This window comes from Anser anser (genome assembly GCF_964211835.1).
Source record: "Anser anser genome assembly, chromosome: 1".
Classification (NCBI taxonomy): domain Eukaryota; kingdom Metazoa; phylum Chordata; class Aves; order Anseriformes; family Anatidae; genus Anser; species Anser anser.
In genome coordinates, this window is record NC_139720.1 from 113066767 (window position 1) to 113090240 (window position 23474).

At 42.4% G+C, this 23474-nt stretch overlaps 1 protein-coding gene across 6 annotated transcripts in view; it reads left to right on the forward strand.

Annotated features, from left to right (window-relative positions):
* The first annotated feature begins 192 nt into the window (after positions 1-192).
* Positions 193-23474, forward strand: part of ITSN1 (intersectin 1) — a 126522-nt gene continuing 103240 nt past the window's right edge. For 3 of the 6 annotated variants that reach the window (XM_083817692.1, XM_083817693.1, XM_083817694.1), the window contains exon 1: positions 197-374. The gene's annotated coding sequence lies outside the window, so the exon portion shown is untranslated. Of the gene's footprint in view, positions 375-17350; positions 17403-23474 lie in introns of those variants that run through there. The other 3 variants (XM_083817695.1, XM_083817697.1, XM_083817696.1) reach the window with 3 other exon arrangements.

Here is a 23474-nt window from a genome sequence, read left to right on the forward strand (position 1 = left end):
ACAACCCAGCAGGCTCCGCGGCGGCGGCAGCGGCCCGGCCGGGCGGGTTAAAGGCGAAAGCCGCAAAATGGCCGCCCCGCCCTCCTCTCCGCGCCCCGCCCCTTCATCTGATTGGCCGGGAGGGACGGGGACCCGCCCTCTGATTGGCGGCGGGCGCTGCCCATCGCCGAGCCTTGCGAGGGCGAGCGGGCGCAGCGCTCCTCCCCCAGCGGCCGCCAGACGGCGGCTGAGGAGGCGGCGCAGGGGATGGTGCGCCCGGCCGCGGCGGTGCCGGCCGCCGCTGCTGCTCCGGCCCCGGACGCCCCGGCCCCGCCGCCGCCGCTGCTGCTGCTGCCAGGGCTGTGAGCAGGGCCCGCGGCCCGAGCAGCGATGAGGTACGGCCCCGGGGGGGCGGGGGGGGAGCCGGGAGGGGCGCCGGGTACCCCCCGCCATTTGCCCTGCGGCCCCCCCACCCCGCCTGCTGTTTTACGATTAATTGTGGTTATTTGGTTCCCTGTGGACGTCTTTTGTGCTGGTTCAGCCGCTGCTTTATCGCCGAAGCAAGCGCTGCTTTGCGTTTAAGGTCTCGGTTCTGCCTTTCTGGTGGGGGTCTGGGTGTCAGGCTAGGGAAAGGGGTTCCCCAGGCTGTAAAACTGGGGGTATTGTTTAGCGGATAGCCCTGCCTTGTCAAATAACTGCCGCTCCGCATGCATGGCAGTGTGCTACTCGGAAAGGCAGGAAAACTGGCTGTTTTCTCCTGCCCCTTCTCCCCCCCATCCCGCCCGAGCTGTAAGGTACGTTTTTTTGTTTAGAGCTTGCGTGGCCATACATAGGTATCACCTTACGTATATATTTTAACAGAAAATATTTCAAGGAAACCTCCAAATGCATACATTTCTTCCTAAATAACAATTAAAAACCAAAACAACGGTATCTATATTTAGATGCCGATGACTGGAGAGCATTAGGCTATGCGGTGTTATTCCACGCTCAGCCCTCACCTTGCTTTCTTCTGCCTTTCCTTTCTAGTCGCCAGCAACTTCCTTCAAGGAGCTCAGCTTGGTGACATCCTACATGTTTTTTTGACATAGTAGCACGCCTATTGCTAAATTCCTCTTCCCATTATAAAATGCTCGCGCTGCATCCCCAGAGCTCTGCTTGAGGGGGTGAGGTGTGGAAGGAGGAGCCTTGCGTGTCAGCTGTGTTCAGGCTTCCAGCGACAGGACTGGGGGGTGTGCGTGCTTGGGAGGGTGGGGAGGTGTGCTGACTGGTGGCCTGGAGAAGCACAGGTAAGGGAAACAGTTGCGTTCTCTTCTTTAACTTAAAATTTAGGATAGGCAGTCATCTGCATTTAGGCAAGCACGTAAGTCCGAGCAGCTCGGACCATTTTAGCTCGCGTGATTAGCACTTGTCTGCTCTCACTGATTTTGGCAGCTTTACAGGGGTCGTGTTTCGTACAGATGAACTGTTTCTGAATGGGTTCTCCAGTGTATGAGGTTCAAACTTCATTTGAGCTGAGCGGGTTGCTCTTTGTGCTTGCTGCTTCTCAAGCCACACTTAATTCTTTCAGTTCTCGTGTTCCCTCTGTGATATCTCACTGTCCTTACTTCCAGATAAGTTTGTTTTCAGAGCAGCTCTTTTTTTTTTTTGTCATAGTTTACCTTTATATCCCAGTTGAGTAGGATAACTATGAAGATACTGTAAAGTAAGAGTCGGTTTCCCAAAACAAACCAGTGACCTGCAGTCAGTGCCTGTTCTGTCTCTTGCTGCTGTTAGTTAGCTGGCGGAAAGTCTGCATGCTTTTTCATTAATACCTCCAATTGTGCAGTTAGGTTAGATTTGGATCCAGGAAAGAATGCGAGTCTAGCAAATAGATCACTGTGAGTGATGATGCTGAATAGCCTTTTCTGGTCTATCCTTATGCTGCAGCCATAGATTGTAATTTTAGTTTTCAGTAGGGTAACACCAGGGAAAACAAGAACTTAAAAGTTCTGTTTGTAGAGTAAAAAGAAAACCGCAGAAGCTGTTTTCAAAGTGTTGGCAATGACTTGAGGAAAAGATCATCAAGGAGAGTTATCAACTGTGAACACTTACTTATGCTGTCTTTAGTCATAGGTAGAGTAGAATAAATCATAAGCAGAGCGATTTGTTTGCAACGAGCATTTCAGGTTCAGGTGTCCCAGCAATTAACCTGCAGGGAACCAAAGCGATGAGATTTATCATTAAAATAAATACTGCTTCTGCTCCTGTTGTCTGCTGGAAACACTGAATGCTTGTTGCCATTGTATTTAATACAGTTGCTGAACTCGAAATGGCCCCTGCACAGTAAATTGTTTTTGTCTTCACTTACATAGCATGAAGTTGGGTGGTATGGTTGACAATTAGAAATTTGCTCTAGTCTAAGATCTAATAATGTGTTATTTGTGCACACAAAACTTTACTCTGAGGTGCCAACATTTCAGTATTATATTTGCCAAAAGTGGCTACAGTGTTTTAAGAGTTCTCTTTCTGAAACTAAAAAACAGTGTAACAGATTCTGCCGACTGTTTGGGGCGATACTGTTACCGTTAGGTATGTCCTGATACCAATGCTGCAGTCGGCAATTAAAATAACTGCGTTTGCCAAGCCGTCGTACACCAGACCAAAAATGATGTAATTCTGGGGTGTGCGTGTAGATGCCTAGCTAATCCACCTGTCTACACTGAATCTGTGTAGGTAGCTGCGTGTGTTTGTGCAGGAGGCAGAGGTGGTCAAGTTCTTGACAGAGCATGCACTGTTTGTGTAGGAGAGATTAGTTTCTAATTACTGATCTCTTAAGGGCTTTCCTACGATTGAAACTGGAATTTGTCTGCCTACTTTGGAGTATCAGAGGATTAACTTCTTGGCCAGCGTGAGAAATGATGGGACGTAAAATAATTTTGTGTGGGTGGGAGAAGTATCCTATCTCTTCCCCAGAAAGTAAAGTTGTTTTTTCTTTTTATTTCTGATGCAAAAGATATGTTGTGATTCAGATAAGTCAGAATGCAGAAAAAATTGAACAAGGTGGTATATACTCAGTCTGGTTTTCTCTTACGAAATGCATTAAACTTGCATGTTGGACATTGCATTTTCCTTTTTCATGTGCTGTTTATAAGATAAATGAATTAATTAGTGCTAGTGTCATTTCAGAGGTCACCTTTCCTTTTCTCTGTCAAGTCATCTTCTCAGAAGAGTTGGGTGTGTGAAATGTGCTTGGAATTTTAAATAATCATATTATTAATTGCCTGAAACCCAGATCCCTTCAGTAGGTCTCTCTTTTGCAATATTTCTCAGTCTCTTCCCCCCTCCCTTGTGGTTGTGTGTGCCCACAGGATGTTCGTGGTGACCGCAGTTCTGGCGGTTGAAGTCTAAACACTATAGATTTGTAGCAGTGAGGTTTTGTCTCGTGGCTTGCCTTGAAAATCATGGGCTTTCTGGTACGTTCCCTTGTGTTTCTCAGTATAATATTGTAGATTAAGCAAGCCCTAGTAATACTTTTAAAATAATTTCAAAGAAGACCCATTTTCTCCAAGAGTCCAGGTTTTGCTTTGTGGTTGTGACTTCTAATGTTTGGGTCAAGAATCCACCTGAAGAGGATCTGGACCTGTGGGTAAAGGCCTGGGTGGCAGTTAGTTTGCGTTCTTGTAAAGTACAATTTTTCTTCCTTCATATGATTGCCCAATCTGTAGAGAAGTTATTAATATGCTTTAAAATACACAGAGCATCTGAGTTTAAATCTGTGGTTTCTGAAAGAGTGCTCATGGAGAGCCACCTGAAATGACTGGAACTTTATCAGAGGGATCATAACAAAACACTTCTGGTAGCACATTGCTTTCTCTACTTTCATACATAACTGTAAATAACATTTACAACAATTAAATATACCTCTGAAATCCTTCAAGAGCTATATGCAAGGACTTTTTTTTATAGCATGTAGAAAATTTCTAACCTAAACCACGCGTTGTCAATCTAAAGTAGTATCTTTGGACCAGTTTACCAGTTAGCTCCTCTCCTTGTATTTTAGCCATGCTTTCTAAAGATGTTTTCCAAAAGTGATTCTTGGACTCTACATCTGAGAAAAATGTGATGGAAACTGAAGTCTCGAGCAGATTTTGTGCTTCGTAGGAGAAACTTCCAGCTCGCATCACGCATGCTGTGAGCAGGCGGTCTCTGTGTTTCCCAGCATCCTTGACAGTTAACAGCAGCTCTTACCTCGTCGTTCTGGTCCCACGCTTTTTAAAGAAAGCAGCAGTCAGTTTCTGTGCCCCTTTTTGGTGTTATGATTTGTGTATGCTCTTACTGTGCAACCACCCATCCCGGAGAGGAAAATAAAGTTACCTATCAACAGTATGTGTTTTCTAAGTAGTGCTTATCCTGCAAAATATGCGCTAACTTTTTGTCCATTGCCATACCAGCTGAACTTAAAGGAGAAATCCAAGACTGACTTCTAGGAAGATAATACATGTATCTGTCTCTGCAGAATGGAGAAGCCTTGGGTGCCCGTTAGCCCACGGCTATCTTCATTTAATCTTACAACTTCGTAGAATCACAGCACCACAGAATGGTTTGGGTTGGAAGTGACCTTAAAGAACATCTGGTTCTAACCACCCCGGCCATGGGCAGGGGCGCCTCCCACCAGAGCAGGTTGTCCAAAGCCCCATCCAACCTGGCCTTACAATACCTGCGCTCGTGTTTTGGATTTATCCTGCTTGTACATTAAATGTTCATGTGAGTGATATGAAAACTCTGAAGGTACAATCTGGCTAAGTTTGTGTTTTTGGGTCACCATTTCTTTATTAAAAAAAACCCACAAAACTATTATTTTAAATAACTGTAAAAATGAAATTGCAGTGTAAAAAAAGTCCATGAAAATTCAAGTCCAAAAGCACAAGAATGTAGTCTGGCCTTTAAATGTTGTTGCAAGGAGCAATATTTAATGTATTGCAAAATAAATTTTTAAGAGGTCATGGCAGGATCCGCCAAAATTCCAGCGTTAGCTTTTGTCTGTCAGTCCTGCAATGCAGGAAGATAAAGGCTGAGCAGATCTGCTCAGTTGCCTGGTTCCAGTTATTTTACACTGTGTTTAGACCTCAGCTTTGCAGTGGTAATCCCGTTCCTGTCAGCTGTTCCGTGTGAATGTGTGCTTGTGCCCATGCAGAGCCATGAGCAAGAAGCAGTCGCGCTATACAGATGCTGCACCTGCAAAGAGCTCCTTGCTGGCACCTGGCTGCCTCTGGAGGTGCTGTGGCGATTCCTGTGGTGGTGGTGAGGAGGTTTAGACAGAAGCTCAGTTACCTGGCTGTGTTTTGTGGAAGAGGCTCAAATAGGGTCAAATAGAGCAACTGGCCCCTTCCTTCAGGTTTCTGACGCTGCTGCTCTCTGCAGGAAAGAGGATCTTAAAACTGCTTGTAACACAATTCTGAATTTCTTCTAATCTTTGCATCTAGAGAAAACAGTTGATTGTATATTGTAGGATTGTAACGAGTTCCTTGTCAGCTAAAGGAGCATAACAGTATCGTTTAGGTAGGAAAGAGATCACCTGAAATCCGGTGTTGTTTTTGCTAAGGAGGTGTAAGTTTCCAATAACTTCCGTAAATCTTCAGGGTATTTTGTGGAAATAAAGTTCTTTCCTTACAGAGAATCGTGAACTAAAACTGACAACTGCTGAGTTCTGCGTGCTTTTATTTTTTTATAAATAAAATGCCAGTAATCTGATCATGTACCAAGGGCGGTGGTGTAATAGTTTAACTTCTGGAACAAAAATACTGGCTTTTTTTTGTTTGAATCACGTGTGAATCCCAGCTGGATAAACTTGGCTCTCTGTTTTTCTGAGGCAGACAGAAAGACTCTTGTGATGTTCAGGTGTTGGGGTGCGTGTTGTTTTTTTTTCTGGTTTTGTCATGGACATCCAACATAATTGACTTTTTTGAGATAGGACCAGGTCAGGGAACTTCGGTGCATCTGCTGCCTGTGCTCCTGCAATGCTTGCTTTCCTCGCTCCTTGCCTTTGCCAGCCAGCATTCTTACCTGTTCTTTTTTTTTTCCTGTTGTATCTGTATTTCATTACTTTAATTGCCAAATATATTTCAGAATCATCTAGAGGCTGGCAGGTGTTCTTTCCCATCAAAACTTTATTTTGAAACATTTCTGTATGCTGTGCTATTGAAGTTAAACAGAACTTATGTGGCATTTGCTGATGTTCCTCCCAAATTTGCTCATCTTTGTAAGGGCCAAGCCCAACAAGGAAAGATTGTTGTAAAGTAAGCTACTGGGAATAATTTGTAGAGCTTTAAAAAGTTTTACTTTTAAAAGTTTTTCAGAGAGAAGCATTGCATTGTAATACCTCTGTTCTGCAGTGTGTGCTCATGTTTCAAAACAGGTAGTGTAATGCACAACAGAGAGAAGGAAAAATCCTTGTAAGCACAAAGCAGCGTGGAATTCAGTTGCTGCAGGTGTTCAAGAAAATGCTACCTTTAGAAAAACAGACGTGTAATGAATCTCTTCTCCAGTCATTCCTTCTGGTTGTCTCTTATTTTAAATTCCAGCTTGTAAAACTTAAAGTTCAAAGCCTAAAGGTGTTAAAGGATGTCTTAACACTGTGAGATCATCTGTGCTTGAGTTCATGGCCAGAGATCACGGATATTGGGGGTGTTTGATGACAGAGTTAGAAAACATCCATTATCTACCTTAGATGTTTCTCCATGTTCTGTTGCTCCTGACTGACTGTGCCTAAAACCACAGTCAGCAACCTAACGTGCTCATAAAAGCAACTAATGGCAGCCTGCTATCAAACATATGCTAATTTCAAGAGATATGATCGAAATTAAGCATCTTGTAGATAGCGTCTGCTGGAAGATGGCGCTGCTTCAAGGAGCGTTGGCAGCCTCTTTGATGGTGCAGGCAGGGGGAGACACCAAATACAAGTTCCCTTTCTGAGAGGTGCATCCCTTAACTTAGTGTTGCCTCCTCGCTGCAAGCCCTTCATGTGGCAGTGGTGGTACAAAGAGGGTGGTTTTGGACTTTGAGAGGAGAGGTCTGCAGTCAATGTGGGACTAAAATAGTGGCATCCTCCCACTGGTTTGATTTTATAACCTCTGAATCAAGCTTGCCAGTAAGAAATGGCCGAGGCTGTTATCCATGCACAGGCAACATTTCATTAGCACAGCTCTTACCAGAATAATCGGAGTGGAGTTGAGGCTTGTGCAGCATTTTGTCTTTATCAGTTCCATGGGTTTTTGGTTGATTAGTCATCCTCTTTGCACAATCAGAAGCTATGGATGAACCCTAATCATGTAGCTCCGCACAGAAACTGGAATCCACTCTTGTGAAACAAAGATCTGAAATACCCCAGGCTGAATTTAGTGGATCAAATGGAGAAACGGATTGAATTCTTAAGTGTGTCCCAAAAATATGTTTGGTGATACTATTTAAACTTGACATTTAAATCTGACAGGATTGCGTAAAAGTCGTGCTGTCTGATGCAAGCAAAACAGTTTTGCTTTGATTTTTTTTGGGGGAGGAGTGAAAAAGAAATGTCCTTTTGAGTCAAGTGCTCTTGTTCTGAACTGTGGACAAATGCTATTGCATGACTTCTTAAAAAAACAAATGATTTGAATTAACTAGTTGGGTGAATTTAACCCAAAGAGTTTAATCTGCTTCTATTTTAGAGTTTACAAATAAGAATATGACTACTTAAGTAACAACCCAGAAGAGTCCCTAAGGAAAGCTGTATTGCACATTAAAACACCAGCCAAGCAAACACCACCCCCCAAACCAAGCCAAAAGCAACCACCAGCTCTGCCTGAACGTACCTGATGTGTTCTACAAACTTTATGTGAGACCTTGATGCATTGGTGCCCCTTACAATCCTTGTCCTGTCTTAGGAAATCCAAGAGTTTTATTTTTGTCCTTGTGCTGCCTAAGACTTCAGGTGATGCTATAGGGGAGATCCTGGTGAAGACTGTGGACCAGTTAGTGATAGCTTTTTTTTTAAAAAAATTATTAAATGGGATTTTAAAAGCTGAATTTGCACTGGAAGCCTGTAGTCCAGAACCAGGTGGTAGTGTTTAATGTGGTGTGTGAATGAGGAAGAAATAAAGGAGTATTGGGTTAATAAAAGCAACACAGTATTTTCGTATGTGAGACTAGCTCTCTCAGTATCAGCTCATCTTAATGCCCCCAGGGAAGAGTTAAAGACGTTGTGGGAGAAAAATAGAAAAGGTTGAAAATATTTGAGTTCTATCTTTAAAAAATAAACCCACACCAAAATCCCCCTACAAAAACAGCCAAAGACAAGGCTTTTCCATGTGAACATCATCTGATTCTACTCTTAATTTGAATATAGTCTTTGTACAGCGAAGACTCAATTTGATGTGATATTTCTGTGTGTTTCTATTATTTAGAGACAAATCTCCATTTGTTTCTTCTCCGCTTGTTTCCCTGTCAAACTTCGGCAGAAAGCTTAGGTGTCGCTATTAGGTTAACTCCGAATTTCGTGGGCAGGTGACAGTGGTAGGATCTGGGCCAGTTCCCCTCCGCCGCTGCTTGTCTGGCACAAGTTCCTAGCGAGGAAGGAGAACCTGTAGGGCTAAAAGGAGCGGGAATATGGAGAATCGTGGTTCTTTTCTTCTCCCCGGTCTCATCGCTTGCTAGGAGGCACGGGTAAGGGAACTGGAGCTTTGACCTTTTGGCGTTTTTGGCTCTTACGAGTTGCTGGCTTGAGGAATTGAACGTGGTCCAGGGATGACATGTTAGTTGGAATTTCAGCAGGCTGAAAGACTGTAGTCTTTTCAGCTGGTAGTTGTTTCTGGGCACTTGGGAGGCTTCATTGATAGCTGCATAATAAACCTTCTGCCTATTGTGTGTTACTGGCTTTCAACGAGTTTTAAGTACTTTTGTGTAAGAGGGAGGATTCTTCCTTCTCCCTAATTGGCAGTGCTTCTGATACATGATGAAGTTCCTGCAGTCTGAAGCATCGTGGACCTTCAGAAATCATTTTGCTTTTTTTTTTTTTTTGCATTTTTTCTTGCTTTACGTGCTTTGGGCAAGCAAAATCTATCCTGTAGCACCCAGGAAAATGGGATTCCCTGCTGAAGTCGCTTAATTCCTGGAGTTTCAGGAATTTAAGGCAGTACCAAGTTCCTCCTTTTCCTGGATTACCTTGATCCGATCCTGAATTAAATCACAGGGGGTTAGTGAGGGAAAGCAAAGTACAGGCGAGCTGAGGCAGGGAAGCTCTGGCATTAAAATGGCTTTCCTGAGCGTACATAGGGAATATCTCCATGCTGAATCTATCTTCAAAATGCAATGCCTGTCTTCAAAATCAAAATGAAGCATTCTGATTGGGGAGAGACAGAAATTTAGTTCTTTTTTTTTATTTTTTTTAAAAAGAAACCCAAAAATCTGCCCGCATTATGAATGCAGAATGCTGACACAGCTAAACTTCGTGTGCTGAAATGAAGCCTGGGAAGGCAGTATATTGAAATACTTGTGAAATTTGATTTCTTTTTGAGTGGAGGTTTATGATGTTTTATTATCTTTTCTCAGCCTCACAAAGGGGTGGGGAAAAAATAAAATAATAAAACAAAAATTGAGCCCTGGAGAGAGAACAACACCTGCAATTACTCTCCCCATGAGGTGCTTTATAGGTAGAGAGATCTAAAAAGACAGTAAATAGAAAAGGCAAGCAAAGGGCAGAAGGCTCCAAATAGTGCAGGTGCCCCTGTGTACAGGTTTCCAAACTCATTTTGATCATTTTTAAGGTGGCGGTCACAGCAGTTTCTGGTTCAGTACCGGGCCATGTGCAGGAGGTACACTTGACTTTCCTGGCGATCCACAGGGATCTCTCTGAAGCAGAGATACCCACGGTACTTGTGATGAGCTGTGCTCTACAGCTGGGGAAAAGGGATGGAGAAACACTTGGTTAATAAAAATCCACTGGAGGAAACCCAGCTGCAGAGGAAAAATGGGACCCTGCCTTAACGAAGATATTTCAAACATCTGCCTGTTGCGTTCAGTTGTTATCCCTCTGCTGCATAATGAGAGAAGATGAACACAGTTCTACCCTAAGTCCGTCTTGTCTTAGCTTGCTTTGTCTCTCATTAAAGATTAAGGACTTTATTCTGTGAAGATTTAAATAGAAACAAGCCGTGTTGTGACGAAAGAGAGAGGTTATGAAGTTAGGTTAGTTCTGCCTTTTGATGTGTAGGCTTCTGGAAAATGACTTATGAAGATGTCTTGGGACAATGTGTATAAACCTAATATTAAGATTATTTTTTTCTCAGTTATTTTTCAAATTAACTAGTGGTTTCCTTAGCATATGAGCTAAGGGGAACCGCTCTCTTGAATTCTAATGGTCTCTGAATCTCATTTTGCTGAGAAAAATGTTTTAGTTGATGTGTTTGGAGGTTGGACCCTTTTACAGATGCGCACATGAGGAGACACACAGCAGGAGTGGTTGCATCTGGGCGCAGAGATGACCAAATTGCTGCTTTCTTCAGGGAGCTTACGTACACATGCAGCTGCCGCTGGGGACCTGACGTGTTCACGTGGCTGTGTTTATTTTCACACCTCCTGAAGAGGGGACATGGCGATATTAGTAGGGTTGGCCTGTAGGTGATGGGAGTAACCAGAGTGGAAAAAAGTCTCGCAGAAGTGCTGCTCCAGAGGAGAGGCCTCGCATGACGTCTGCTCTTCTAGAGTAATGCAGATTTGCATACCTACAATCTGTATCAGTATATTTACCTGTTCCTGGCTGTCTGATTTGTTTTATAGTGCTCCAGTTTCGTAATGACCTCGGATTTACACTGCATCTTGACTCACGGCAGTGAACATACTTTCCTCCTCCCACTAGGAATGGGCTGAATTTGTTGGGAAAGTATTTGGCAGTTGTATTCGGTTCATTCTGCTTGAAAAAAGAATATCTCAGCAGCTGGTTGCTATAGAATCGTTATTTCTCTTCCAGATTTTAATGTTTAGTGGGTTGGATACAGTGGGGAGGTTATTGGCAAGGTAACTGAAAAAATGTGTTAAGTTCTTTCTCCCTTGGGGTGATGCTGGCTTGGTGCCTCTTTGCAGGACTCCTTTATTGCTGGTTTTCAATGGCTTGCATGAGCAGGGCTGGTGGGGGATGCTGTGACCTTTGGCAGCGTGTATCTGGTTACTCATATTTTTGGCCAAGCTGTAACATTTTAATGTTATGGCTCACTTTTTTTTTTTTCTTGCATCTCTGTATATCGGTTCAGTTGGTGTGCCAACTTAGAGATAAGCATCTCAAAAATGAAGTTGAACCAAGTTTTTATTGCGGGTCTGCAATAAACTTTGCACTAAAAACAGTAACCAAATTCAATCCATCTTGCGACTGTTACAGATTGCTTGGAACAACCGCAGTCCCCCCCCAAGTTGATATTTTTTAATGATTTGGGTTTGTTGCTGGGGCTTCATAACCTGAAATTGCTGTTTTCCAAAGCAGACCAGTTCTTCTGTCACAGAGAGAATCTCTTCCAGGATTCAATTATATTGCAGTGTGCAGTCTTCTGGAAGATCAAATTTAAAGATTTGCCTGTGTATTCAAAGCTTTTTTTATTATTATTTTGCAGAGGGAAAAAAAAAGTCAGCCTGAAGTATAGGCTATTGTTAGAATTGTCCATGCATGTTATCTTGTGTCTGGCATAAACTGTGTGTATTGTTATAATGCCTCTATGCTGTTTGTGGCAGGTATCTTTTCTTTTGTCTTAATATTCTAAATTTTCCTGTTTAGAAGCAATCTGATAGCTTTTTAAATTGCCAGTAATGGAGTTTCCTAGAAAGACCTATGAAAACTACTTGAATTTCGAAGTAGGCTAATATAAGGTAATGGGTGAGTAAAACGGAAATTTGCTGGTTTCTGTGTGGCCTGGTGCTGTCCACCAGCCACCATTCCTAGCTCTGACGGACCAGTCTGCCCTTTGAGAAAGCTTATCTCCTTCCGTTGCTGTCATTAGATAGTAGCTTTCTTCCTAATATTTTCCAGCAAGTAAGTAACATGCACTGTCTCGAGGTCTTACATTTTCTTAGTAGTACCCAATGTTTGTGCTGTTACCCAGGTTCTTCGCCCCCATTTCAATGTGATTCTTCCACTTGGTACTTTCAGCTCTCTGAGGATTTTAACACTGTGCGCTCTGACAGCGTACTGGCTGCTGGCAATCGGATTTCTTGAGGCCTCCTTTAAGTCCTCACTTTGGGCTGTTAAACCAACAGGAACTTTTCAAAAGGCTAAAGTAACGATTGCAGGATTGGGAGACGCTGATTTTTCTGCAGGGCCTAATTCAAAATTCTTTCTCTTGTCTTAGTATCTCGAAGGTGCCAGGTTTTTTCATTTTTCCCCTCTCTTCAAGCATTCCAGCTCTCAGCTGTGCAAGCAATGATTAAATGAGCAACATAGAAAAGTGCATGCCAGATATTTGTGTTATTCTCTCAGTTGTCATCGGGTTTTTAGCATTTAAGAACTGGTAGGCAAACTGGTAGGCAAATAATTAGCGAGATTTTTCAGCGGGTTTTAAAGTAAGAACATGAACCGTTGCCATATACGGGAACTCCTGCAGCTCAAGACAGTTGTCATGGACATTGTTCACTGGAGAATTAAAAAGAAAAAGAAGAAAAAAGTGTAAATGGCCTTTTCAGTCTAGAATGTCAGTGCATCTCTTGGCACTGCTTGCTGAGAGGCTTTATTGAGAATTACTTGCTGCTGCTGCTTTTTTCTCCCTGGAGTACATGAACTGGCATTTTTTCCTGGAATTTTTTCTTGCATAATTTGGGGTTTCCTGCTTCAAAGTTGCACTAAAACAGCTGTACGTTTCAAGGAGCACTTTGAGTACTTGGGTTCTGAAACTGTCAGCAGCTGTATGCAAGCAGACAAGAGCCGAGGCATGTTCATCTAATTTTATCTCTCTGGGTACTTCATTGCTCATTTATTTGAGAAAGTAAAGTTGATTTGATAGGAGATTTATGCTAGTGCTGCTCTGGATGGAAACCTGCGTGTGTCAATGCCTTTAAAGTAGAGAGAATAGCACTGGAGTTTTAGGAAAGTTCGTAGTTATCGCTAGGTTTTTCGATAAAACTAATTTAACAATCTTGTTCTTGCTGTGTCCCACACTTCTTACAACTTTCTGCTTGATGGGACTTGTTACATCTGTTCACAACTTTGGAACTGAGCATATCTCACAGAAAATGCTGGGTATCTTATTTGGCACAGCTAGTGCCTCCACTGGTTAAATAGCTCTCAAGTTCTTGATTAGACATGTGTTCATCGTTCTGGTGTCAAATGGTTGTTAAGTAGTATTATCTTTTTCTTTCCCCAAATGGAAGAAAGTTAATTTTAAGGCAGAAGTTCAGGTTTTGTCCTCGGCAAGTAGCTGACTCTTCTTTCCAAGAAGTTCACTTTGTCTTTTGCCTTTCATTTCAAGCCTCAGTAAATGCTGTGCATACTTTTCAGGTGAGTTGAAAACTAGACTGAGTACTTGAGATCTAAGGCTTTTTGTCTGATGGAGCTTTGATTGTAAGTGCTTCAGTATATGGGGTTTTTGAATAGCTAAGTATTGACAACTTTATTTTTTAACATTAACTGTCTTTAGCCTATGCTTCTCCAGACAAACGATTACAAGAAAATCTTTCTTGCCATTGTAGAGGGTAATTTATTAGCTGTAATGATCGGGGAAGGCATGGAAGCTTCAATATAAACTCAGATTTCATTCTGAGGTCTCAGCGCAGAATGTAAATAATCAGAAATGTATTTTTAGAGTCCAAAGTTTATTTTTAACATCTTGTCAGTTGCCAGCACTTAAACTATGCTGTGCTGAAGCCAGCCAGTGTGTGTTGAGAAATTACTGTTGAACGTGCTGCCAGTTATGCCAGCCTCTGCTGTTTCAAGCTTCCTTCACAGCTGTCCCCAAGCCTCTTTGTATGATGTCTCTGTTGCAGAGCCTGGCCTTCAAGGTGTCTTCTGTTGGAGTCACAAGACTCAGTTTTCAGTGTAAGCATGCCCCTATTTTTAACACGCCAAGTTGAGAAATAAAGTAGTCCTGTTCCTGCTTCATGAGTGAGATCACCTTAAAAGTTGCAGTAGCTTCTGGAGGAGGAGGTTGAATGAATGGGGACAGCACTCGTTCTGGCTGTCTGGTTTTAATTCACTGCTCTGAGTGTGAGCTTTAAGTCATGTAAACTTGGATTCCTCCTGTGCTATACAACTTAGAAACTTTTCACGTCTATCATTCTCACGTGAAGATACGTTACTTGCCTCTAATGGTAAATAAATGTAGTTTGTAACGTTAAACCACAGCTTTCTGCTCTATCTTCCCTCGTGTGTGTGTGTGTGTGTGTACACACCTGACTGAAGACCTATAAACGTGATCCTGTTAGACAAGTGAGGTGGGTTCTTCCAATAAAATAAGGTTCCCCTTTCTCCAAATGTTTTTGGTACCCAGCAATATTATTTTATTGTTATATTAATACTAAGTACCACTTTAAATAAGCAAAAGTGGAGAATCTTGAAAAAGTAATGTTGTTTACTCAATATGTTTTTTGAGGAAATCTTATTGGGGTTTTGTTTCAGTTTGTGAGAAGTGATAACTGCCTTAGGTATGACATAGATCTGCCACAGATGCTGTGCTCTCTGGGGTAGGACCAGAGTGACTTATGCAAACTGCTAAGTCAAATTAGGTTTATAGATTGCAGTCACCTAAACATCTAGGAAAAAAATGAGAATTCTCTGGGCAAAGTCCATTTTAAGATGAGACCATGACTGGTCAACTGGATACCTTAGAAAAAGGCAGAAGAACTTCTTAAATTCTCGTCTTAAAATTCAAGAAAGATTAAAACTGCTGCAAGTGAGAAATGTCCTTTGCATCAGGGTAACTTTATTCACTAAAATGTCTCTATTTTGGTACCACACATACAGCAGTCCTTGTGTTACACATAGTCAGATGTTTTCAGTCCTACTGCATATATGTTGTGTGCGTCAGAATCTTCCTGTGCTTTGGCTGCATACTTCATCCTGAACTTGAAACAGTCTTTTCATAGTCTTTTTAACGATTGATGATAATGATCTAAACACCACAAAATCCTTTTTTTTTTAGTGTGATTATTGCCTCTTTCCTTAGAATTGGATTTTTAGACATGCAACTCTCATTTTAGTGAAGGTAATGCAAATATCTGGATTTGATCCCAGGATTTCACTTGGTAACTGTTTAAAATTGATATTAGAGGTGGCATTTCTATTTCATTCACTGCGAGTCTTGGCTTCATCCCAACCTGCATTAACTTTCAGTGAACCAAGGTAAGCTCATGGCAATGAACGTACCCACAGAAAAGGTGAGGTGCAGCGCTGACAGCTTCTGTAAGAAGTTACAGTTCAGGGTCTGACAGGATGACTGGAGTTAAAGTTAAACGAGGAAACGTGTTATTTTCCGCTTCAACATCTGTGTCCTACAAGAATCTTGTTCAGGGTTTGTATTGTGAGGGAAGGTGAAATAGAAAGGGTCTAACAATCCCTGCTTTAAAAACAACAGCAAAGCTAACTTTCTCTGGGCAACCCAGATCCTAAAACCAAGTTCTGTCTGTAGATCATTACACTGTCATCACGGGGCAATGGGTATAGCGTCGTATTCTGAGTGTATTTGAATGATCTGTTCTCAGAAGTGGAAAACTTGGAAAGGTTAATCTTTGTAAGGCTTTACAGGAGTGCTGTGAGAGCTGCAGGAGTTTGATGGAGGATTGGCACGAGCTGCATTTGAACTTTGAGGTGGATGAGCCGTGAAGTCTGCTGTTAGCATCATGCCCTTCCTGCTTTATCAGGCTTGTCTTGCTTCTCTGTTTGTTGGCCCTCCTCTTCATGACCTTTCTTTACTGCTCCCCATATAAATGTCTTATCTCTTCACTTACGTTTTTCTGTCCCTGCCTTTGCTGAGGAAACAAGTCTCCCGAGGACACAGAGTTCACACTGTCTCTTTATAGTAAACCTGCTGCCACCAGATGACTTCCAAGAATAAGGCTCATGCTATTACATGCCTGTAGAACTGCACTTGTGTAGTTGGTGTGCTGGTTTTACACTGCTGAGCTGCGGAACTCCACCACAGCTGCTCTCTTCCTCCCCCTCCTCAAAGGAGAAGGGAGAGAGAAAATATGATGAAAAGTTTAAAAAAAAAAAAAAAAGAGCTCAGGTTTAAATAAGGACAGGAAGATCACTCACCAATTATCGTCGGGGCAAAACAGACTCGGCATAGGGAGATTAAAATAATTTATTGCCTATTACTAACAAACCAGAGCAGTGAGAAACTAAAAGCACCTTCCCCCCATCTGACATATTCTACATCCTTCCCCTGAGCAGCTCAGGAGAACAGGGAATGGGGGCTTCGGTCAGTCCCTGACGCTTCGTCTCCTCACGGGATGCCGTCCTTCCCAAACTGAGCCTGCGGGGGCTGCCCACAGGCAGCAGCTCTTCAAGCACTGCTCCCACACGGCTCCGTACCACGGGGGCCATCCCCCAGGAGCAAACTGCTCCAGCACGGGTCCCCCACGGGCGGCAGCTCCCCCCAGACCCCCGGCTCCTGCGTGGGCTCCTCTCCACGGGCTGCAGCTCCGGCCCGGGGCCTGCTCCTGCGGGGGCTCTCCATGGGCCGCAGCCTCCTCCAGGCCACATCCACCTGCTCCACCGGGGGCTCCTCCACGGGCTGCAGCGTGGAGATCTGCTCCGTGTGGGACCCATGGGCTGCAGGGGGACAGCCTGCTCCACCAGGGGCCTCTCCACAGGCCGCAGGGGAACTGCTGCTGCGTGCCTGGAGCACCTCCTGCCCTCCTGCTGCACTGACCGTGGAGGCTGCAGGGCTGGTGCTCACTCCTCTCTCCCAGCTGCTGTCATCCATCCCTTTTTTTTTTCTCCTCAAATCTGCTCTCACAGAGGTGCAATCAGTATTAGTGAGCTGATGGGCTCAGCTCTGGTCAGTGGCTGGTCCCTTTTGGAGCCAGCTGGAGCTGGCTCTGATCTGACACAGGGCAGCTGCTGGGCTCTGCTCACAGACACCACCCCTGCAGTCCTCTGCTACCAAAACCTTGCCATGTAAGCCCGATAAGTTGGGCAGTGATTAATAGTTAGCATTCTTAAAAATTGCAAATATGGTGGTTTTCAAGGAGGTCAGCAGGCTTGTTTTCCATGGCTGTCTTCACTTTATGCTTGAATCATACTTGAAAGTTTTTTATGGGTCTATTATGTTGTGAAATCAGGACATCTTATTATGATTTTTCAACTTAATTTTTTCCTAGTTGAAGACAGCCCCGCAACCATGATGTGACTTGTAACAAATTTCCCTGATTACTAGGTACTGAAAAACAGATGACTTCTGAGGTACCCACAGGGGAGAAATTTGTAAGCTACAGTAAGTAAACCTCACTATCCTGCAGATTTGTAACCTACAAGAAGTAAACCATTAGCACTAGCAGTAATGGTAATTTTCTTATCCTCCTTAATGAAAAGAATTTTTATCCTGGAAAGAGGTATTAAAACACTTCAGGGAAATCTTTCTTTTCAGAATTATTAACCATATAGATTTCCTTGGTCACTTACAGAAAGACCATAACAAAGTTAATCTGCTTTGCAGATCAAGCATGAAAAATGCCTGTGCATATGGTTCCCTCTCCCTGTAACACCTGCATTCTTAAGAGAAGTCATTTTTCAGCTATAAATATTTATATACTTGAGAACGGGCACTTATTTTCTAACTGTTTAATACACGTATATTTTTTCAAGTGATCGGTCTTCTTCATCTGCTGCTTTTCCTGTAGCTAGTTTGTGTGCATGTCCTGGTTCTTTCTTGCATAGGCTTTAAGTAATTCCCAACCCTTGGCAGAAACGTGGAGTGTTGATAGCCTGGAACTTTGCAGCACCATGTTTGAGTGATCCCGTTGCTCCCTCAACTGCTTGCCGGTTAGACAGTGCTGCCATGGAATAGGGATTGCAACATCCAGCTTGTTTTGACTAAAACCGAAATCTCTCAGTTCCTGCAGTAAACTCTTACTTCCACTTACGAGATTTTTTTTTTTTTAGTGGGGGAAACCTTCACTTCACTGCGTATGTGCTTTGAAGGAGTCTCTTGCATAAGTACTTAGACCTCTCCTTTACTGAAGTATATGGAAGCTTTCATTTTTTCACATGGTTTCTATAATTTCTTTGCTACCTTTAAACTCATTATTACCGCTACTACCACTATTATATTCAGTAGGATGTTTCCTGCACTTGTCTTAATATTTGAAGAATCTCTTACCCCAACAAGGGTTCAAAGCCTCTTTTTTTTTTTTGATATGCAGGAAGCTGCTTTATATGGAAGTGATAGAATGAATATTTGTCTTCTGGAAATGAAACTCATCATGTGCCCTTAAGCAATTTTTGTGCCATTCAGCTGCACTTACAGTGGTGGTACTTTGATAAGTCAGTTTAATATTGAAATAGGATTTATAAATCGGAATAAGCTTTTTTGATTATTTATTTAACATTTCATTTTGCAAATCACTTTCTTTCCCTTATCCTTTTGCATGTATCGATTGCTTAGTCTTGTGGACACAGCTGAAATGGTTCTGCTCTCTTATGAAAATCCTTATGAAAATCTCTTCTAGGCATTTTAGAGAGGAACAGGTATTCCCTGATGGAAAAAGGAAATGGAAAAAACATACTTTGGGATATACCCTGCCTTGCGCAATTGAGTCCTGCTTTCAGCTCATCAGTGAGTTTGTAAACATGTTTGAAATAGGAGACGTTACCACTGGTAATTCAGCTTTAACACATTTGATTCCTTGTTTAAGCTTTATGCAGATTTTGCATACTTGGCAGTGTAGGAGAATCCTTTATTCTCCAATATGTATTGTCCGATGAGCAGCCTTTCCAGTAAAAAGAAATACATTAACTTTACAAATGCCCAAGGGTCTGTCCTGCTTCAAGTATCTGTTTGTGAAAAATAAGAGGAAACTTTAGTATTTGTTCATCCAACATTTGCATTTTTTCACAATAAAGTTGTTGTTTAAAGTGCTGATTTGTCTTTTTGTTGTCTGCTGGAAACACAGTTAAAAGGTGTACTAATATCCTTAGGTAACATCAGATAAGTATTTCGAAGAATATTTTTCCCCTAAGGTGTCTTTTCCTTTATCAAAGTGCATACCATTGCTTCAGTTGGGTTGGTTATGAAAGGAGTATTTCACTTTCTGTAGAGCTGAGAACTGATGGTCCTACTTTTTGGAAAATGGGTTCCAAATCTTAGCACAAGTAAATCTGTAACTGAATAAAGTGATCTGCTTTGAAAAAAGAAGTGAAGCTTTAGTAAGTACTTCCTTGTAATATCTCAGCTGCTTTAGACTCAAGTATGTTTTCTGTACTTGCTTGGGAACTATTATTTGTATTGTTTTATAGCTACAGTTCTCTGAATACTCTGCTAAAGGTGCCTGCCTCTAGGTCACGTTCAATTTCTGTGAGACCGAGGAGGATTATTGAATTGTATCCTGTGTGGCAGGTACTGCTTATTGTACAGGTTTCTTACTTGAAGTAGAAAAGAGACCATGTCCTCTTCTTTAATCTCTCTTTAAACACAAATTGTCACAGTTTCCTTGACTAAAATGTAGCATTGGTAACTTTTTCACCTTGCTACTATGTACAGAGCACTTTGGCGCAGTCCTCTTGAAGCCTTTTGTGTGCCAAACGTGTAGAAGAAGTCAGTCAACACATACTTTCATTCAGTATTTATATATACTTAAATAAAAAATAATTTCATAAGTCAAACCAGTTTTCTCTGTTTACGCTCTTTCTAGTTCTGTGTCATTTCCCATGCAGCCTTTAATGTTTCCTAAAGAGTCAATGTCATCTACAGCTGGAATAGGGGCTTCTTTGATTTAAGTTATTATGTTGTGGTGGGTTGCATTTGCCCAGCTGTGCTCTTGCTCCCCTTCCTCACCAGGACAGGGGGAGAAAATGGGATAGAAATGTGGGTCGAGATAAGGACAGGGAGCTCACTTGTCAATTTTGCCCATGGCAGTAGCTGGTTTGACTTGGGCAAAATTAAATCAATCACCAATTAAAGTGGATACTGAGAAATTAAAACAACACTTTCCCCTTTCTCCTAGGCTCACCTTCACTCCTCCATTCCTGATCCCCGCTTCCTTTGGAACAGCACCTGTGGTCAGGCCATTGCAGTTCCTCTCTGCTGCTGCCTCCCTGACTCTCTTTCCCTGCTCCAGGGTGGCCTTTCCATGGGCTGCAGCCCTACCTGACACATCCACCTCCTCTGGAGTGGGGCCCTACATGGGCTGCAGTGTGGATATCTGCTTCATCATGGTCTCCATGGGAATCTCTGCTCCATTGCCCAGAGCACATCCTCCTCCCTGTCTGACCGTGGTGCTCACAGGGCAGTTTCTCATGCTTTTCCCTCTTCAGCTGTATTACTGTGGTATGGCAAATGCTGTTTGCTGTAGTCAGGCAGACTAGTCAAGAACTATTACTATCAACCTGTGACTGAACAACAGGATCAAGTGTGACCGAAAGAAAGGTAACAGCGATATTTGTCTGAAGGATGTAATACTTGTCTGCTCTTGGATCTAAAAGTGCTCCTAACGTCATGCTGAAGAGTTAGGAAGGCAGAGACAGGAAGACATTTGGAGCAGAAAGCCCATGGGTTGGCTACTTCACTCAATATTGAACTTCACTCAGTATTGATGTCTGCATTGAGTTTCTGCTATGGCATGATAGATGCTGAATAACTCCTAATAAAACACCATTTGAAAATCTGTTTGACTATGGCAAATAGCTTTTGCCGTACCACTTCTTATGTAGATGATCACCATTCCTCTGAGAGTTCAGAGGAGCAGGTGCTTATGGAAAGCAAGCTGACCTACTCTGGAGTAGTTCAAAGGACAGAGGCATCTGCACCTTCCCATATATCACCAACTTTATCCCATTTCTGCCCACGTAGAGCTCTTATCTTATGGATTAGTCTAGGGGGAGGGGAAAGGAAATGGGCACACAGCTCCTGCATTCTCTCAACATATATATGCTGACTCCAGGATTTTTGTTCCTTCTTACCCTTCTGCTAGCATAACCGTTGCTTTGGGGAGGAATTGGAAAATATGAAGTGAAAGAACTCGGAAAATCTGAATCTTTTTCCCTTCTTTCAATGTCATTGTTGGTCAAGTTCAGACAAGAACGGGGATTTGCACAGCCTTGCAGGTCATATGGATTGGAGGAATTAGAAATCTGGTAAGGGAAATCTGCTCAGTGAAATAAAGCGATTCAGTGCTGCTTTGGGCTTTTGAAACAACTATGCTTAACTCTCTGAAAAAGTGGAGCTAAAAAGGTAAAGATGGCTAAGTTGCAAGTATGATGTGGCTGTCAGTGTGTTCTTAGAATGATACACTAATATATACATAACAGGGCACTCACACCTGGGTGTTACAGAACACTCAGACTTTGTCAGATGTTTCTTTCCTTTGGCTAAAGCTGGATTCCAGGCTTTGTCCACTTTTCTCTTTAAGAGGACATCTTTTTAAGAGGACATCTTTTAAGACATTGCCATTGCTTTGTGATCCTTGAGCCTTGGAGGCAGCCAGATTATAAGTTCTGAAATAAAGCATCATTGTTTCATTTTGTGTACTGTAAATAGCAGAACCAATCCGCTTTTTCTGATTCTTTTAGCATTCAGGATAACTATAAACCAGTATTTACTGGCAGTTGAGATCACTGCTCAAGTTCATGTTTGTGAAACAAAACAGACTTTGAGGGTCTAAGTGAGCACAATACTTCCATAGCTAGCAGTGATGTCATGCGTTTCCTTGTCCTCCTTACTAAATCACTCTTGAAGTAAATGCCAGGCTACTACTAAGGTTATCTTGTAGCTGTGGCATGCATTTCTAACTCCATAATTCTTGCTTTTCAGATTTTTAGTATAAAAACTTGTTTTGAAGAGGGAGGAGTCAGAAATTGTCAACTGCAATTGTGTTAGTGAAGCTTTTTAACATAAAAAATCAGCTTATTATTACACCGCTGTAAGTGAAGGCAACAATTAAAAAAAAAATAAAGCTGTAAATGCTCAAACCCCTAAAAGTTCATTTTAATTTGTGTGTGTATACATATATATATATATATATATATATATATATATAAAGTAAGAAAAATCACACCTTACAAGATCTGGTGGTTTGGAATGAAGTCAACACATACTGAAATGAAAATAAAACAAGATTTTTAATAAGGATTTTTAGAACCAGTAGATGATGCAGTGGATTTTCTATCACAGTGAATTTTCTATCACATTAAATCTTTTAAAATGAAAGCCTGTCATCTCTTTAAAAAGATACTGTAATTCAATCACAGTTCACTCATGACTGGAATTAGTGGCTGAAGTGCTGTCAAGATTAAAACCAGTGTGTATGTGTGTGAGATTAGCAACAGCCATTCAAATTGTGCTAGCTAGACTGTACAACAAAATGATCTCATCACTGCAGCCTTTGCTTTCCTCCTACTGTTAATTGCATTTGATTAAACTGGGAACTGCTTAAGGGAAATACTTTTGCTTGGTTACCTAGTCCTTACTCTCCTGAAATATTTTAAATACAGTGCTTGTGAGCTATTTGAGTACTGCTGGTAATATGCAGTCATCAGCAACACTTTTTTATGTGGATGAAGTTGCTGAATGTAGGAAGATGTCCGGTTTTTTAACTTCACATTTCCAACTTTATCATTTAGTTTATCTGCTACATGTAATACCCTCGTGCAAAATATGTTCTTGTAGTTCATGATAAGACTGAATTAGGTTTCTGTTCCAAGTTAAGCTATTAACTTTTACCTTGAATTAGAATAGAATAATAGTTCGGTTGGAGGGGACCTACAATGACCACCTAGTCCAACTCCCTGCCCCCCTCAGGGCTAACCACAAGATAAATCACGTTACTGAGGGCATTGTCCAAATGCCTCTTGAACATGGCATGGGCTCATCCACTGGGAAGCCTGTTCCAGTGTTTGACCACCCTCACGGTAAAGAAATGTTTCCTCATGTCCAGCCTGAGCCTCCCCTGGAGCAGCTTTGTGCCGTTCCCGCGTGTCCTGTCATCGGTGACCAGGAGCAGAGGCCAGCACCTCCCTCTCCACTTCCCCTCCTCAGGGAGTCGCAGAGCAATGAGGCCGCCTCTCAGCCTCCTCTCCTCCAGGCTGGACAACCCGGGTGTCCTCAGCCCCTCCTCACAGGACATGCCTGCCAGCCCTTCTGCCGGCTTCGTTGCCCTCCTCTGGATGCTTTCAAGGACCTTAACGTCCTTTTTATATTGTGGAGCCCAGAACTGCACACAATATTTGACTCTTAAAGCCCATGATGGCAACTCTCCTGACCTTTTTTCTCCTTGCACCAAAACTTATGAACTCAACTCTTTCATGATGACTGTGGCCCAGACAATCACGTACTGTCACCTCTGCCATAAGG